Raw genomic sequence first — 15,778 nt, forward strand, 5'->3', positions numbered from 1 at the left:
GTGATTGGCAGTTTTCAGTTTGTTGCTGACTTTCCCTGGGTATTTGGGAAGCCATGTGTGGGCCAGCAGTTTAAAAATAGTTATGCTGGCCAGACGTCATCTGAGAGAATGAAAGCTGCCAATGTGTGTTTGTTCTTGACAAGTCACCTCTGCATCAGACAGAGCAAAGACCGATAACTCAGGAGTGGCCATGATGTTGTGATGGTATTTGTTCAAGATAGTGATTGCAATGAAAGAAAATGAGAGAAATTCCATTTGTAGAGCCTCTTCCCTGGCCCCTAAATGAAACAGTGGATTATGGATTAATGAAGCTTTTCTTTTTGACCCTCAGTAGCCATTTACTACCCTGTGTCACTTTCCATGCAGTGCTGTTTGAGAAATGCAGTGTCCTGGTTATGCATTGAACAGGAAGATGCTACTGGCATTGTGATTAAACATCCTTATTGTAAAGTGGATTTCCAACAACATAGCCTGGGTGATAAAGCCAGGTGTTCAATTGTTATTGAATTCAATCTAGTGATGTGAAAAAATACAATGGGGGGGGCTGCATAAATGGAAATGGTGCAGGGTTTCAAAAATTAAGTTAATACTACTTAAGGTGATGACCATGAATGTAAAAGTTTTGCACTGTTTCTTCTTTTGTATATATTTTTATTATGAATGCAGTTTATTTTTGAAAAGATGTGAAAAATACAATGTGGGTGACTGTCCCCTCCGCCTCTTTGCAGACTGTGGATTTGCTAAGAGGGTGTGGAGAAGGATGCAAGGGTCCTTGTCTCGGTTCATTCCAAGCAGCTGCTTATCAGAGGACTGTCTGATCTATGAGCTGTCCCCAGGGCTACTCATAGAGACGGATGTCAAGTGCTGCTGGAAGATCATCAATTCAGTGAAAGATGCTCTTTGGTCTGCCCGAAACCTGTTGGTCTTCCAGCACAGCAAGATGTCTGTAAGCGAATGCTGCTGACTGGCACAGTCCAGGCTGCAGGAGTATGTGCTGAGGGATGCACTGAAGCTCGGTGCAGCCAATGCAAAGGCTCTGTGGGGAAGGAACACAGTCTAGGCTCCTTCCACTACAGGACATGGAGGGGCAGAGTCTGGTGGGGAAGCCCCTCAAACAATAAAAGTGTGTATCAACCCAGGGGACCACATGAGTGGTAATGGTACTATGGTCTAAAATAAAGTGTTAACACTACTGAATAAACACTAAGACTGTAAAGAGTTTGATACTGTTGTTTTCCTTTTATACATATATATTTTATTATGAATAAAGTTTATTTTTGAAATAATAGAAAAGATGTGAAAAATCACACATGCCAAAGAAGGCATTAAGGTCCTGAGAGTTGCAGCACTGTAATAGAAAGCTTTTAAATAGAGCATAGGTGATTAAGGCTTTCATTTGATTTGATGGTGATGTTTAAAATCATTGTGTTAGTAATTGGGCAGATTAGGTAGAAGCATACTGCTTCCTCTGTTTGAGAGCTCCAGAAATCTAAAATTAAGTGCAAAAGATTTACATAAAAAGAACAGGAGCATTTTGCTTGCACAGTAGTTTTGCCAGGGTGCGGATTGCATTGTCAGCTAATGATTGAAGCAGATGCCATTTCATCATTTTACCAGTGGGTCTGGTAGATGCTTAAGGAAAAATGAATAATAGGAAATGTTAACAAGGTAGGCATGGAGGGTTAAAGCTCATGCATTATCAATAGCAATGCTATGTAAGGTTGGGCCAAGGGCAAGGCTTCTGTATTGCAGTTTCACTGTAATATGACACGGTGATTTTAGACTTCATTGTTGACATTTGCTATCAGATGCTGTATATTTTGTTATACGTGGAAATGTTGTTAAGAACTGGTAAATTGTCCATGGTGTTGTCCACTATCGGATGATAAATGTTCTTTCTTTTGTACATGCAAAGAAGCCTACAAAAAATTACTCACCATGCACTTTGCAAACCAGTAAAATTGAATAGAAAATGTTAACACAAAAATGAGTTCAAGATCTAAGGCATACAGCACATATGCAAAATTATTGATAATACATAAACATGCATTTTAATTTAAATCCCAAAATGCTCTGTTTGCATTTTCATTTTTAAACCCTTTTCCAGTATTGCAGTGAGATCTTGCCACGATTACTGTGGAAGGAATGTTAGAATTGTTACCGGGTCTTATCCATTGGCTGTGTGGTCTAATTAATCTTCTGGCAAGGTTTTGGTATTCAGTTAAAGTGCCTGGTCATTATTTATCCTGAAACCTAATGTTTTCAGAGAATTATTAATCTTATATAGCAGATTTCTAAAGGGAATTCTTTGTTTAACATGTAGACGAACATTGATATTTTGGAGCACATTAACAATTTAAGTTTAACCTGAGTTAATTTATTTCCCAACATCTTCCACCTGCCCCTCTCCCTCTCCCTCCCCCTCCCTGTACTTTGGCCTTCACTCTTTGAAGAACTGCTGAGGTGTGGATGCAGGAGTGCTGGCTCCTCTGTTCTACCCTGCCTGACAGGCCACCAGTGTCAGCAGTGCATTAGATTAGGAAGGCACATTATTGGTAGTGTAACCCCATCCTTCCTGATGTACACCTCTTCAGACATGCACATATATACACGTGCATTTCCATAGCATCTTTTCAGGATACCTTATACACTTTACAGCTGATGAATAGTTCTGAAATATAACCTGTTGTAAGAGGCTCGGCCCAATGTGTACACAGCAAGCTTGAGCGGTAGAGCTATACAGCACAGAAACAGGCCCTTGGCTCAACTTGTCCATGCTGAGCTAGTCCCATTTGTATGTGTTTGGCCCATATCCCTGTAAACTTTTCCTATCCACATAACTGTCCAAATGCCTTTTAAATGTCATAACTGTACCCGCCTCTACCACTTCCTCCAGCATCTTGTTCCATGTGCTCACCACCCTTTGTGTGAAGCAGGTTGCCCCTTGGGTCCCTTTTTAAGTCCTTCCCCCTCTCACTTTAAACCTATGTCCTCTAGTGCTGAGGTTTAAAGTGTTGAGGGATATTATGCCGGGGATAATTACTCCCGTCATCTTTTAAAATAGTTCACAGGAGTATATTGTGTTTGTCTGGGAGAGCATCTCGGAGCCCAGGTCTAATGCCTCGTCCATCAGTGCAGCCTCCTTGGAGTGGATCAGTGGATCACTCCTCTGCAGTGGGGCTTGAATCCAAGGCAAAGGAACTGTGTTGCAGCAGGAGCAGATGGATAATGACCAGCGGCAATGAACCGTGGCTGACTCCACCTAACTCCCCTGAAACCCCCACCCTCGCCCTAATCACTGACTGCACTTGCCAGCTGAGGACAGCTAATTCTACGTAGGCCATGGTTTGAACTTAATTTCTGCTGCCAATGTGCATACCTATTGCTTATTGCATTGCTATTTACTTGGCCAGTCTAGATGCATTTAGAGTTCCAATGGTTTATAGCAGTTTGCCAGCTGGATTTGCATCAAAGTGCAATCAGCCTTGCAGGACCTCTTTGTAGACCCAGTAATTGCTCTGCTGTGGGTGGACAAGCCAGTACAAATCAGCAATCTGTTATCATTCTTTTCCTTTGTTTATTGTTCCCAATTTGGGCTGAATTGCAGTTTAATTGGGGCTGTTGTCAATTGCCGAACACTGTATGGAATTTGATCCCACTTGGCTAATTTGCTTTAATTGTTTAAGGAATGTTGACTGAAGACAAATGGGAAAAGGCTTTGTAATAATAGCATTCAGAGGAATTGTAACTGCCCCAATGATCTGTGTGCCTTGATGATAATTACAATGCATTGTAAAATAAGTGATGGAAGGGAAATGAAACCACTTAAGGATTTTGGGTGAAAAGTGTGGGTACCCACACTTGACACTGCCTGTCATCATTGGTACGGTGCCTTCAGTATCAGAATCTCCCTTTAATGTCAACTCATGCATAAAGTTCAGCAACAGAGCTAACCACTTATCCAGCAGATCTTTAGAAATGTTGCTTGATCTGCCTATCCTGCTGAGTATTTCCCTTGTTTTCTGTTCTTATTCAGTTCTTTGGAAGCGTCGTGCTCTACATGAGCTGCATATTCCCTCACCACCACCACCCCTTCATCTAGCCTGTCCCAATATTCTTTTCTGCCCATGTCTTAATCTAGTTTTCCCCTTATATAGATCGAGCTATTGCCCAATTGCAGGTTCATTCCAAAGAATCAAAGTCGAGTTTATTGCCATATGCACAATTACATGTACGCACAGGTGCAATGAAAAATTTTGCTTGCAGCAGATCAAAGGCACATAGCATTAGATAAGCGGCATTCACAAGAAAAACCTAAATTAAACCGAAATTGTACACAATTTTTTACAAGAAAGAACACAATTAGAATAAATGAAAACAGTCCATTTTAGTGCAAAGATTACCTGGGTAAAGACATTAATCCTGAACTGTTTATTGGATTTATGATGATTATTTCATACTGTTGACCCATACCTTTTGGACGTCACCCAAGTCCTTTCCCCACAAGTAAAAGAAAAATTTTCTGCTTCTATTTCACTCATTCCTTCCATAATTTTTGAGGCTCAGCAGTCATTGCTCAGCCCTTAATAGAGAGAAGTTCCTCTGTCTTTTCAGTATTTAATTGCGAAGCCCACCCAGGAGTGTGGCAGGCTATTCAGCTGCAATCTGAATTGTGCCTTTTGCCAAGATGCCCACTTCCTAGCAAGAGTTGTTGTTTAGTGTTCAGGGGTAGGAGTCCTGCCTGATTTATTCACGCTTCCCCCAGTCTGTAAATGTTGAGACCAGTTGCAGCCTTGAATGACATCTCGACGTGAGATGGCAAACTCTGCATGGGCGTCTTCCTACATGGCTCAGAATCAGATTAGTTTATTGTCATATACACCAGGGTGCAATGAAATTCCTTGCTTGCATGAAGCTCGAAGAGTAAATAGTATGGATGGTAATAATAAATACAACAGTGAACAAATACAGCAAGTGCAAAACAACAAAATGTTGCAAAGATCATGGTGCAATCTGAAGCAGTGCAAAAAGAAATGCCGAAGTGACAATAATGGAATAACTGAGAGCAATAGAATTAAGAATCTGAGAATGCGGCAGCACCTCCGTGAAGGGGACATGATTGGTTCTGAAGTCTGGTAGCTGTAGCAAAGAAGCTGTTCTTGAGTCTGGTGTTCTAGGCTTTCAATTCCCCTGTACTTCTCCCAGAAGGCAGAAGAGAGAAAATTTCATTTCATTTCGATCAGTTTCATTTTGAGCTTCCATTACCAGTTTGTAGCATCAGTTATCCTAATCATCTCCCTTGAGTGAGATTCCCAAGTTCACCTAATGATGGGCTTGGTTATGAATTAGGATGAGAATAGTCAGTCATTTGACTGACCTCCCAGCCTGGGGTGAGATGGCATCATTTCAATATGCTGCATCCCATTGTCATAGCATCTTCCATCATGGTGAGGGGCACTTCAGCCCACCATGTCTGTGCCAGCCATCAAGTGTTTGTGTATGCTAATTCCATCTTTCAGCACTCTGCTCATAGCTTTCTATGCCACAACGTTTCAGTACTTCCTACCTGTTGTGCAAGTCTCTGCCTCTGCTGCCCCACTGGCAATCTGTTCCAGATTTCTTCCGCAAGTCTCCTCTAAAACTCTCATCCCTGACTGTAAACCTCTACCCTCTGATTATAGGCACGTCTTCTAAGGGGAAAATGTTTCTCATTATCTACCTAATCTCTGCCCCTCATAATTTAGTATACATCTATAAGGTCCACCCTTGGCTTTCTCCACTCCTTGGAAAGTAAACTCAGCCTATCTGGTTTCTCCATCCTGGGCAACATCTTGGTGAATCTCCTCTGCACCCTCTCCTGTCCAATCACATCCTTCCTATAGTGTGGTGACCAGAACTACACACAATACTCCAGCTGTGACCTAACCAGTGTTTTGTGCAGTTATACCACAATCTCTTTGCTTTTATTCTGAGCTTTGAATAATGAAGGCAATTATCCCTTACACATTTTAACCACCTTATTTACTTGTGCTGCTACCTTCTGTTATCCTTGGACTAATACACAATAATCCCTCTATTCCTCAGTACTTCCAAGGGCCCTTCATTGTGTACACCCTATCATATTAGTCCTCTCAAAATGCATAACCTCATATTTTTCAGGATTAACTTCCATTTGCCATTGTTCTGTCCATCTGACCAACTCATCATTGTCATTCTGCAGCCACAAACTACCTTCCTCACTATCGATAACCATCATTTTTTTGTATCATCTGCAAACTTGCCTATCACACCACCTACATTCACATCCAGATTGTTAATGTATACACCAAACAGCAAAGGTTGCAGGACTAATCGCTGAGATACATCACTGGTCACAAGCTTCCACTATCTTCTACAAAAAGAAACCCTCAAGCAACACTCTCTGCCTCCTATCAGCAAGCTAATTTTGGATCCAGTTTGCTACTTTGGCTTGGATCCCATGGGCCCTTCCATTTTGGAACATTTCCTGTGGTATCTTGTCAAAGGCTTTACTGAGGTCCATGCAGACTGAATTAACTACACTATCCTAATTGACACATTCAATCACCTCCCCAAAAAAGTTCAATCAAATAAGTCAAACGGGATCTTCCTTTAACAAAGTCACACTGACTGCCCTTGATTGATCCCTGCCTCACGAAATGCAGCTTAATCCTCTCCCTCAGAATTTCTTCCATTAATTTCCCTACCATTCACATTAGACTCACTGGCCTTTAATTAGCTTGGTTATCCCTGCTGTCCTTGTGAATAAGAATATCGCACTTACTGTCTTCCAGTCATCTGGCACCACTTCTGTGGCTAGACAAGATTTCAAAATTTCTTTTTGAGCCCCAACAATCTCCTCTGAGAGCAGCCTAGGGTGTATTTCATCAGGCCCTGGGGATTTATCCACCTTTAACACTGCTAAGACTTCTAATACCTTCTCCTTTTCACTGGTAATTTGTGCTAGAATTCCACTGTCCCCCTTCCTGAATTCTCCAATTACAACATCCTTGTCTTAAATGTCTAATACTAGAGGGCATGCATTTAAGGTGAAGGGGGGGGGGGGGGGGGTAAGTTCAAAGGAGATGTGCGGGGCAAGTTTATTACACAGAGTGGTGGCTGCCTGGAATGCACTGCCTGAGGTGGTGGTGGAGGCAGATACAATAGGGGCATTCAAGAGTTTCTTAGATAGGCAATGTGCAGAGAATGGAAGGATATGGACATTGTGTAGGAAGAAAGGATTAGTTTAATTGGGCATTTGATTACTAATTTAGTTAGTTTGGCACAGCCTCGTGGGCTGAAGGGCCTGTTCCTGCGCTGTACTGTTCTATCTTCTCAGCACAGATTGCTACTTGGCTCTCTAATAGGCCTTGCTCTTTCCCTGGTTCCCCTCTTGCCCTTAATATACTTATAAAATGCTTTAATCTTGCCCACTGATGCTGTTTTATGCCCATTCTTTGCCCACTACATTTTTTTTAAAGTAGCCCTCCCCCTACAGTTTCTATATCCTATTGGGCCTGTCCTTTTTTTGTTCCCTGAAGCTGTCAAAGGCTACCTTTTCATCCTGCCCTCAGTTTTCCTTGACATCTAGGGTTCTTTCAACTTGTTGGCCTTGCCTTTCACCATTACAGGAACAGATTGACCCTGAACTCTCAGTATTTCATTTTTTAAATGACTTCCACTGCTCCCAGTTTAAAGCAACTGCTCCCAGTCCACTTTTGCTAGTCCTGTTGAAGACTGCTTTTCCCTCCAATTCAGGACGTTAATTTTCAGACTATCCTTGTCTCTCTTACTATTAATCCACCACGAATTATTTGGAGGTGTGTTTGTGTAGAAAAAACATGTTCCAGTGTTCTCTCCCAAGCTAATTCAATTCTCTATCATGCTAGAAGATTTTTGATTTCATCCCAACTCTGTTTATGCATTGTTGCGATTTAGCCTTTTTAACCTTTGTAGGCAGTGCCAAATAATATTTAAAACTACTTCTGGGAGGGAGCTAACTTCTGTCTGTGGAAAAATAAGTTTGAGCTGTCTCCTTTTCTTCTGTTCGACACTTGGATTGGTTCCAAAGCATTTGGGAGAAACTTTAATGTGTCCTGTTAGCAATCAGCAAGAAACCATTCCCCTGATTGACTAACTGAGAAATAATTGACAACTTGTTTCCACCCTCTGTCCCCCTTGCCTACAAAGGTCTTGGATACGTGGAGCCCCCAACAGTGAGCACCCTTTGGGACCCTCGTGGTAATTCATCAATTGTGATCCCTGGTAATAAGTTTCAGCCCTTGATTGATAGCTGGGAAACGTCAGAGCCAAGCACTGACCCAAACACAACCTGCATTTCCAGCAGGTTACAAGAACTAGAAATTGGGAGCAGAACTAATGGCCGATTTTTGTTCTCTACCTTGCCCAGAGGAAGACACCACTGATTGCAGCTCCCTTCCCCATCCCCTCCTTTGCCAGTGAGTCTCCCTCCCGGAACCACAACCAATCTAGTAGGGACGAGGAAGCAAATACAAGAACATTTAATTTTTGTTTTGTAGCTTAGCGAAAGTAGGAAAACTCACCCAAGAGTTTGTTTTAAGATTAGATGTCCCAAAATATTTTAGATTTAACTTTAGAATCTAAACAGGAAAAACTAAACCCCTGTTAAGTTGTCAGGAAGTAGTATGATCCTTTATTATCATCTCTTACCTGTTTGGTTCTCCAGGCTTTGGTGTATTTTGAAAAGATCACCTGATGCCAATTTTTTTTTCAACAAATTTTTTTCACTCTTACACCTCCCTAAATTAGTGTCACCTCCTTGTTCATGTTTCTCAGCTGAAGTATAGACACTGTTGTATCTGGAAAACCTAACACATTGCTTATTGATACTTTAATTCAGATCAACATTCTGCACAAAAGGAAGAACAGAGTGTTGTTCGTGAATAATTCATTGATTAAGATGTTACCAGCACTGAGCTTGGTTTGTGAATAGCTTGTACTCCACAAAAGTGACGTTTCACCATTCGAATATCTTGTGTAATGTCGGTTTGAATTGGGATACTCGCCAAATTAAATTAATTGTCTTGCTGGAATTGTATAAGGTGCATGAAAGGATCCCAGGAAGCTTGCAAATTCATGCGCTTTGTTTAAATGCTGACAAAACATTTGCATTTCTAGCTTGATGGCTAACCCAGACTTTGCATGTTAGGACAAAATGTATGGTAATTTAGAAGATTGCTGGTGCTATGCCAAATGGAGGAAAAGTGACTTCCTGGCATCGAGTCCCAGTGGGTTTACATTTGGTTTGTAGCAGTCCCTGCAAGATATGTGCTTGGGGCAACACAGCAAGGGCAGTGGTGAATACTTGCAGCACAAGTATAATATGAATATTTATTGGATTTAGTGTAATTTTCACTTATTTGTATTAGTGTGAAAGAATTCAGCAGTAGCATTCATTCCAATGTCATTATTCTGTTAGGACTAGAATATATTTCAGTTATGTACACTCAGTTAATTATCTTTGTAGTTGTCTTTTAAAACGTGGAATACTAAACAATAACTGAACATATAGGCTGGCTGGGATGCCCCCTCGTGGTATAATTAACAAGTTGCACTTCTTGAAGATGCAGCAGCTGATTTCAGTAACCCGAGACACAAATTCCAGTGATTGCTTCCAGAAAGTCAGAAGTGCATAAGACCAGGATTAGGTAAGACTGTGATAACTCTGCTGATGTGTTATCACCAAGGAGGTGTTGAGAGAGGTACATTCTGTTATAACAAGCAATCTGCTGGAAGAACTCAGCGAGTCCAGCAGCATCTGTGGGAGAAAAGGAAATGTCAACTTTTCTGGTTGAAGGGTTTCTCACTTCCAGCAGATAGATTGTTGCTTCAGATTCCAGCATCTGCAATCTCTTGTGTCTATATTCTGTTATTGTGTGTCTTTTTTCTTTTTGTACTACCTCGATGTACTTTTATGTTTTGAATGATCCATCTTGATGGCATGCAAAACTTTTCATCGTATCCTGGTACATGTGACGATAAACCAACCTCTGCCCACTGCTCCATTCCCCATTATGTGGACAGCAGGAGGAGAGTGAAGCTTGAGTTTAAAGGACAACAGAAACAAAAGGTTGAACTGTTCTGGATCATTGTCAACTTTGACATGTTATTTGGGTTGATTTCCAAAGCACACTTTCTTAGATGGTGGAAGAGCAGAGTGGAGGGAGAGACATGGTTCCTGGTGGTGGAGTGGTCAAGAACGGGGAACAAACAATGAAGGTGATTAGTAAAAGAGCCAAACGTGACATGATTTTTTTCAACACAAGGAAGTATCTAAAAGGAAAGAATCTGCTATGAGGAGAGGGCAGAGGAATGGGATTAGCTGGTTCACTCTTACATAGGATTGGTATGAACTCAACAGGCTGAATAACCTCCTTACATACTGTAATCTTTCTGCAATGTTAGGAGTAAATTCAGGAACGATTCCTGCTGATGAACACACACACTGGTGAACTGCTTATACTGGGCCTTCTGCAGGAGACCCAGGAGACAAGAACAGGAAATTCTCACATTCTTCTGCTCCCAGTGTAAGCAACTTAATTCTTCCAGGCAATCATTGGGCTGGTTTATAGTGAGTTGGAGCAACCCGAATCTGAGGGAAGTTATTAAAGTACAGGAATTGCTGGAAACTCTGATTACCTTGGAATTGCTTTGTGAAGCTTTTATGGAGTTTAACATTTTGTAAACTTCTGCAAAGCCTGTTTTTCTTTTCAGGCCAGTAGCAGTTTCATGTAAATTACAAAGCAAACCTTGGTCGTCAGCTGTGACTTGGTGGAAGGAGTTTTGTCTCTGAGTTAGAAGTTCAGGAGTTCAATTCCCGTTCTCGAGATTTGAGCACATAATCTGGCGTCACGCATTATTATAGTAATGTGGGAAACTGCATTGTTGGAGGTTCCAATTCTGTATTTCTCTTCTACCTTCACACAAGAGAGATTCCCCCTTCAAGCAAAACTTGGCTTCTTAGCAAGTGTTTTTGTTTTGGGCACTACCAAATTGATTCTAAAAGAGCGTTTGAGATGCGTGAGGCACCATTCTGATGAGACCATAGCTTGCGTACAACCTCTAACTGCAGCAGTATACAAAGTAAGCAGACTATAACTTAATACTGCAATGGCACTGACATTTTGGAGCCCTTTTATCCTTGCACAGCAGAATACACTTAGCACCAGGAAGGACCTTGCTCTTTCCCCAGCCACGATAACACTTTTTAAAGGGGTCATCAGCAAGTTAAAGGTTGGTCATTAACTGATTCTGCAAGTGCTTGTTACAGGTTGGTAGAGGGCTTTGTTTGGTGGATGTTGAGTGTAAGGCCCATTCTCTTGGATTTTTCAGTGAATGAGTCAGTGATGACTTGTGTACAAAGCACAAGAGAGAATGAGCCTTGTTCTTAACATCCCCCAAGACAAGGGTCCTTCACCAACCTGTGTCCACTGCACAGCACTGACCTCCCAACAGTAAAGCTCCATGATGAAACTCTGGACAGTGTAGACCCCTTCTCATGCCTTGGAAGTAGTCTCTCAGAGAGGGAGGATGTCGATGAGAGAGTCAGAGTTATACAGCACAGAAACAGGCCCTTCGACCCAACTGGTCCATACTGACCAAGATGGCCATCTAAACTAGTCTCATATGACCGCATTTGGCCCATAACCTTCTCAACCTTTCCTGTACATTACATGTTCAACAATCTTTTTAAAAGTTATACAATAATAACCTGCCTCAACAACTTCCTCTGGAAGCTCATTCCACACCCATACCGCCTTCTGTGTTTTTTTTAAAAAAATTGCCCCTCAAGTGCCTACTAAATCTTTCCCCTCTCACTTTAAACTTCTGCCCTCTAGTTCTTGATTCCCAGACCCTAGGAAAAAGACTGTGTGTGTGTATTCGCCCTATCTCTGCCCCTGCTGATTTTATACATCTCTATAAAATCACCTCTCTGTCTCCTCTGCTCACCAGCATCTTGTACAACCATACCATAACCTCACAACTTCTGTACTCAATGCCCGAACTGATGAAGGCTGGCATGGAATCCACTCCAGCCATCACTGCATCAGCACAGCCTTTGCCTCTCTGAGAACACATGTTTGGAGATCAAGACCCCAAATTCTGCATGAAATGTGTGATCTACTGGGCTTCCCATTGTGTGCTTCCAAGACACAGACCACCTTCAGCAGAGCCAAAATTTCCTACAACCAAATGTGGGAAGGATTGAGGCTGTTATGCTGGACCAATGCACATAAAAATGCATGCTGAAAAGGCATTGCCCAGAGAACCTGTCTCTGGGCATCACTGCACACTTATAAGAAACATGGGTGATGTAAGCATGCAATTCTTGCTTTTCCCCAGTCCACTCACACCAACAATGAAAAATATACTTTAATTTTTTGAGGATGTAACTAACAGAATAGATGAGGTAGAACTAGTAAACGTTTTGTATTTGTATTTTCAAAAAGCTTTCAGTAAGGTCACGGAAGAGATTAACATGTAAAACTAAATCATTTGGGATTGGGGGTGAAGGCTGGTATGGATAGAGAACTGGTTGGCTGGCAGGGAACAAAGAATAGAAACAAATGGGTCTATTTCTGAGTGGCGGGCACTGACTAATAGGATATGATGTGGATCTGTGCTGGCACTTCAGCTATTCACAATGTAGATTAATTATTTGGATGAGAGAATTCAGTGTATTCTCTTCAAATATGCAGATGACAAAGCTGGTGGTGGGGTTGAAGTAAGTCTGGAGGAGGATGCAGAGAAGCTCCGAGCTAATTTGGACAAGTTTCAGGAGTGGACAGATACATGGCCGGTGCAGAATAATGTGGTTAAATGTGAGGGCATCCACTTTAGTGACGATAACAGGCAGGCAGATTTTTTATCTGAATGGTGACAGATTGGGGAAAGTGGGAGGTGCAACAAGACCTGGGTGTCCTTGTCCACCAGTCACTGAAGGTCAGTCAGTCAGCACAGAAACGGGTCCTTCGTGCCTGCCAAGTCTGTACTAACCATCAAGCACCCACTTTATAGCAATCCTATTTCATTATCCCCAAATTTCCATCAACCACTCATCTACACACAAGGGGCAAGTTACAGTGGCCAATAAACCTGGCAACCTGCACATCTTTGGGATGTTGGAGGAAACTGGAGCACCTGGAGAAAACCAATGTGGTCACAGGAAGTACATGCAAACTTCACACAGACAGCACCTGACGTCAGGATTGAACCTGGGGCACTGGAACTATGAGGTAGTAGCTCTACTAGCTGTGCCATTGTGCTGCCCTTAAATGTGCAGGTGCAGTAGGTGATTTCAGAAGGCAAATGGGCTTCGTCGTGAGAGATTCATAGAGAAGGGGATATCTTGTTGTACGTGGCCTTAGTGAGACTGCAACTTGAGTACTGTGGGCAGTTTTGGTTTCCTTATCCGAGGAGGGATGTTCTTACTATTGGAGGGAGCACAGTGAAGCTGAATCCTGGGATGGCAGGGCTGATGTATGAAGAGAGATTGGCTCAGTTAGGCTCGTACTCACTGGAAGAACGAGAGGGCATCCCATAGAAACCTACAAATTCCAACACAGCTGAACAGATATGCACAGAAAGAATGTTCCCAATGGTGGGGAAATCTAGGACCAAGGGTTGCGTTCCAAGGATATGGGATAAACCAGTTGGGACTGAGATGAAGGAAAAATTCCTTCTGAACCTATGAAATTCTCCCAGCACAGAAAGCAGTTAAAGCCAGATCATTAAATATGTTGAAGAAGGTAAGATACTGTTTTGGGGACGAGACGGATCAAGAGATATGGAAAGAAAGCTGGAACAAGGCACTGAATTTGGATGATGAACCATGCTAATATCAAATGTGGCAGGAGGGTTGAAGGGCTGAATGGCCTACTCTTTTGTATCCCTGTTTTTTCTGTAGCCCAGCTCTTGGGCCTTCCTTCTGTCAGGTAGTCAGAAACTGCAACCTGCTCAGACAGGGAGTGCAGAGAGTGAAGACAAAGATGTTATATTCTATCTGACTCCCAGCCACAATTCAAACATCGACATGGCACATAGCAGTTTGCTCAATTCTTTCTGTAAAAATTTCTTCATTCACCATAGCTAATCATTGCTGAAGAAATACTGAAGGAAGGTAGACAGGAAAAGAATAGTGTTGAAATATAATGATATAAAGTAGTGATCAGGACTTCCTGCCTAACTCCAAAGAGGTCCAAAGCAGGGGTCTCTGGTATCGTACTTGAAACAAATCAGCTTCACCAGGCAAACAGATGATGCTCTTGCATTGCTGGCAGTCTGGTGTGAAAACAATAAAAGCAAAAATAATGAGTTCCTTTTTTTTAACGGAAAAAGAATTGTGATGAAGTCAAAAGAAGAAAGACTTGAGATGAATTGGTGTTGGGAATGAAAGAGCTTCTCAGCAAGAAGGGAGTCAGCAAGCAAGGATGGATGTCCTGTCCAAAAGGACCTGGATCAGCAGGAACTGCAAATAAAATGGAGCTCAGTTCATGGAAAGGGAAATGGGAAACTAGTCGTGGTTCACTGCTCCCTTTAGCGTGTTCCCAAGCACTTCATGAGATGTGCAAAATTAAACAGCTTTAAAGGAAAAACAAGAAATGGCTCAGAGACAAAATTGGTGTTATTCACATAGAGGTCACAACCATGATCTCAAGACCTCTTTAGAGAATCAGAGTGCCATTTGCTCTACTCCTAATGTGGGCTGGGGACCTTCCTTTCACCTGAACTACAGTGGACCACTTTTTCTCATGCGGCACCTGAAGTGCTAGATGTGGATAGAGTGCAAAGTATTCAATCAAGGTCTGTTGATCATAGGATATTGCTAAAGTCTATGTTTAATGTGTTTACCCAGTGGCTCCTGAGCGTTTGCCATAGTGCATGCATTTGTCCACATAAGTGTCTGAACAACATGTGGACTGAACCCACAAAACTTGGTTCCCATATCTGCATTTAGAGGGTTTTTAACCAGCTCTCACCGGGATTGTAGCAGTGTGTTACATGGGCCATTGGTCAAGAGCCACTGTTACTAATAACAGTTGAATTGAACAGCCCAGTGTACAGGAATAGCAGGCACGATCTTGTGTTCCATCACTGCTGCGTGGAACGTTGCTGGGTGTTTCTCCAGAAGTTCTGCACCAGTGCAGAAATCCTGAACTTACTGACCAAGCACTGCCTCTGTTTCCTGGCTGTGATCTGCCACTGTCTGATGGCGAAGCAGGAGCTTGCTCAAATACTCCAGCTGTTGCCTCGGAGAGCATGCTTTCGGGTCCTGCTCTGGTGCAGAATCTGCCATCCCATCCCATCGCCACAGAGATTTTACACCTGTGAGGAAGAAGGGCAAGAACAATATATTTTTTAACTTTTGTATTTGCAGTAATGTCAAGATTTTAGAGGTTTTAATTTTTATTAATCTTTAACATTTCTTAATTTTTTTTATTTCACTTATGACTGTTTTTAAATGTTTCAGACTATTGGGGACATTGAGGAGCACTGCAGACCTTGACAGTTTAGACAGATGGCCTGTCCAGGGAGAGGGCTTTTTTTTTGGCAGGAGTTTTGTGGTGTATCTTATTCTGACCCACCTGCAGAAGTACAAGAGCAAAATACTGCATATCAGGGAAATGCTCAGCAGGTCAAATGGCACCTGCAGAGGGAAACAAAGATAATGTTTCAGGTCAGTACAGAATGATGATTAATGGATCTCCTGGTATGTACA

General features: G+C 42.1%; 1 protein-coding gene across 1 annotated transcript in view; it reads left to right on the forward strand.

Moving 5' to 3' along the window:
* The window catches only part of LOC127582673 (tumor necrosis factor alpha-induced protein 8-like protein 1), a 47,927-nt gene that overhangs the window by 5,036 nt on the left and 27,113 nt on the right, over positions 1–15,778 (forward strand). The window lies entirely within an intron of this gene.

This window comes from Pristis pectinata, chromosome 24 (assembly GCF_009764475.1).
Source record: "Pristis pectinata isolate sPriPec2 chromosome 24, sPriPec2.1.pri, whole genome shotgun sequence".
Lineage (NCBI taxonomy): Eukaryota > Metazoa > Chordata > Chondrichthyes > Rhinopristiformes > Pristidae > Pristis > Pristis pectinata.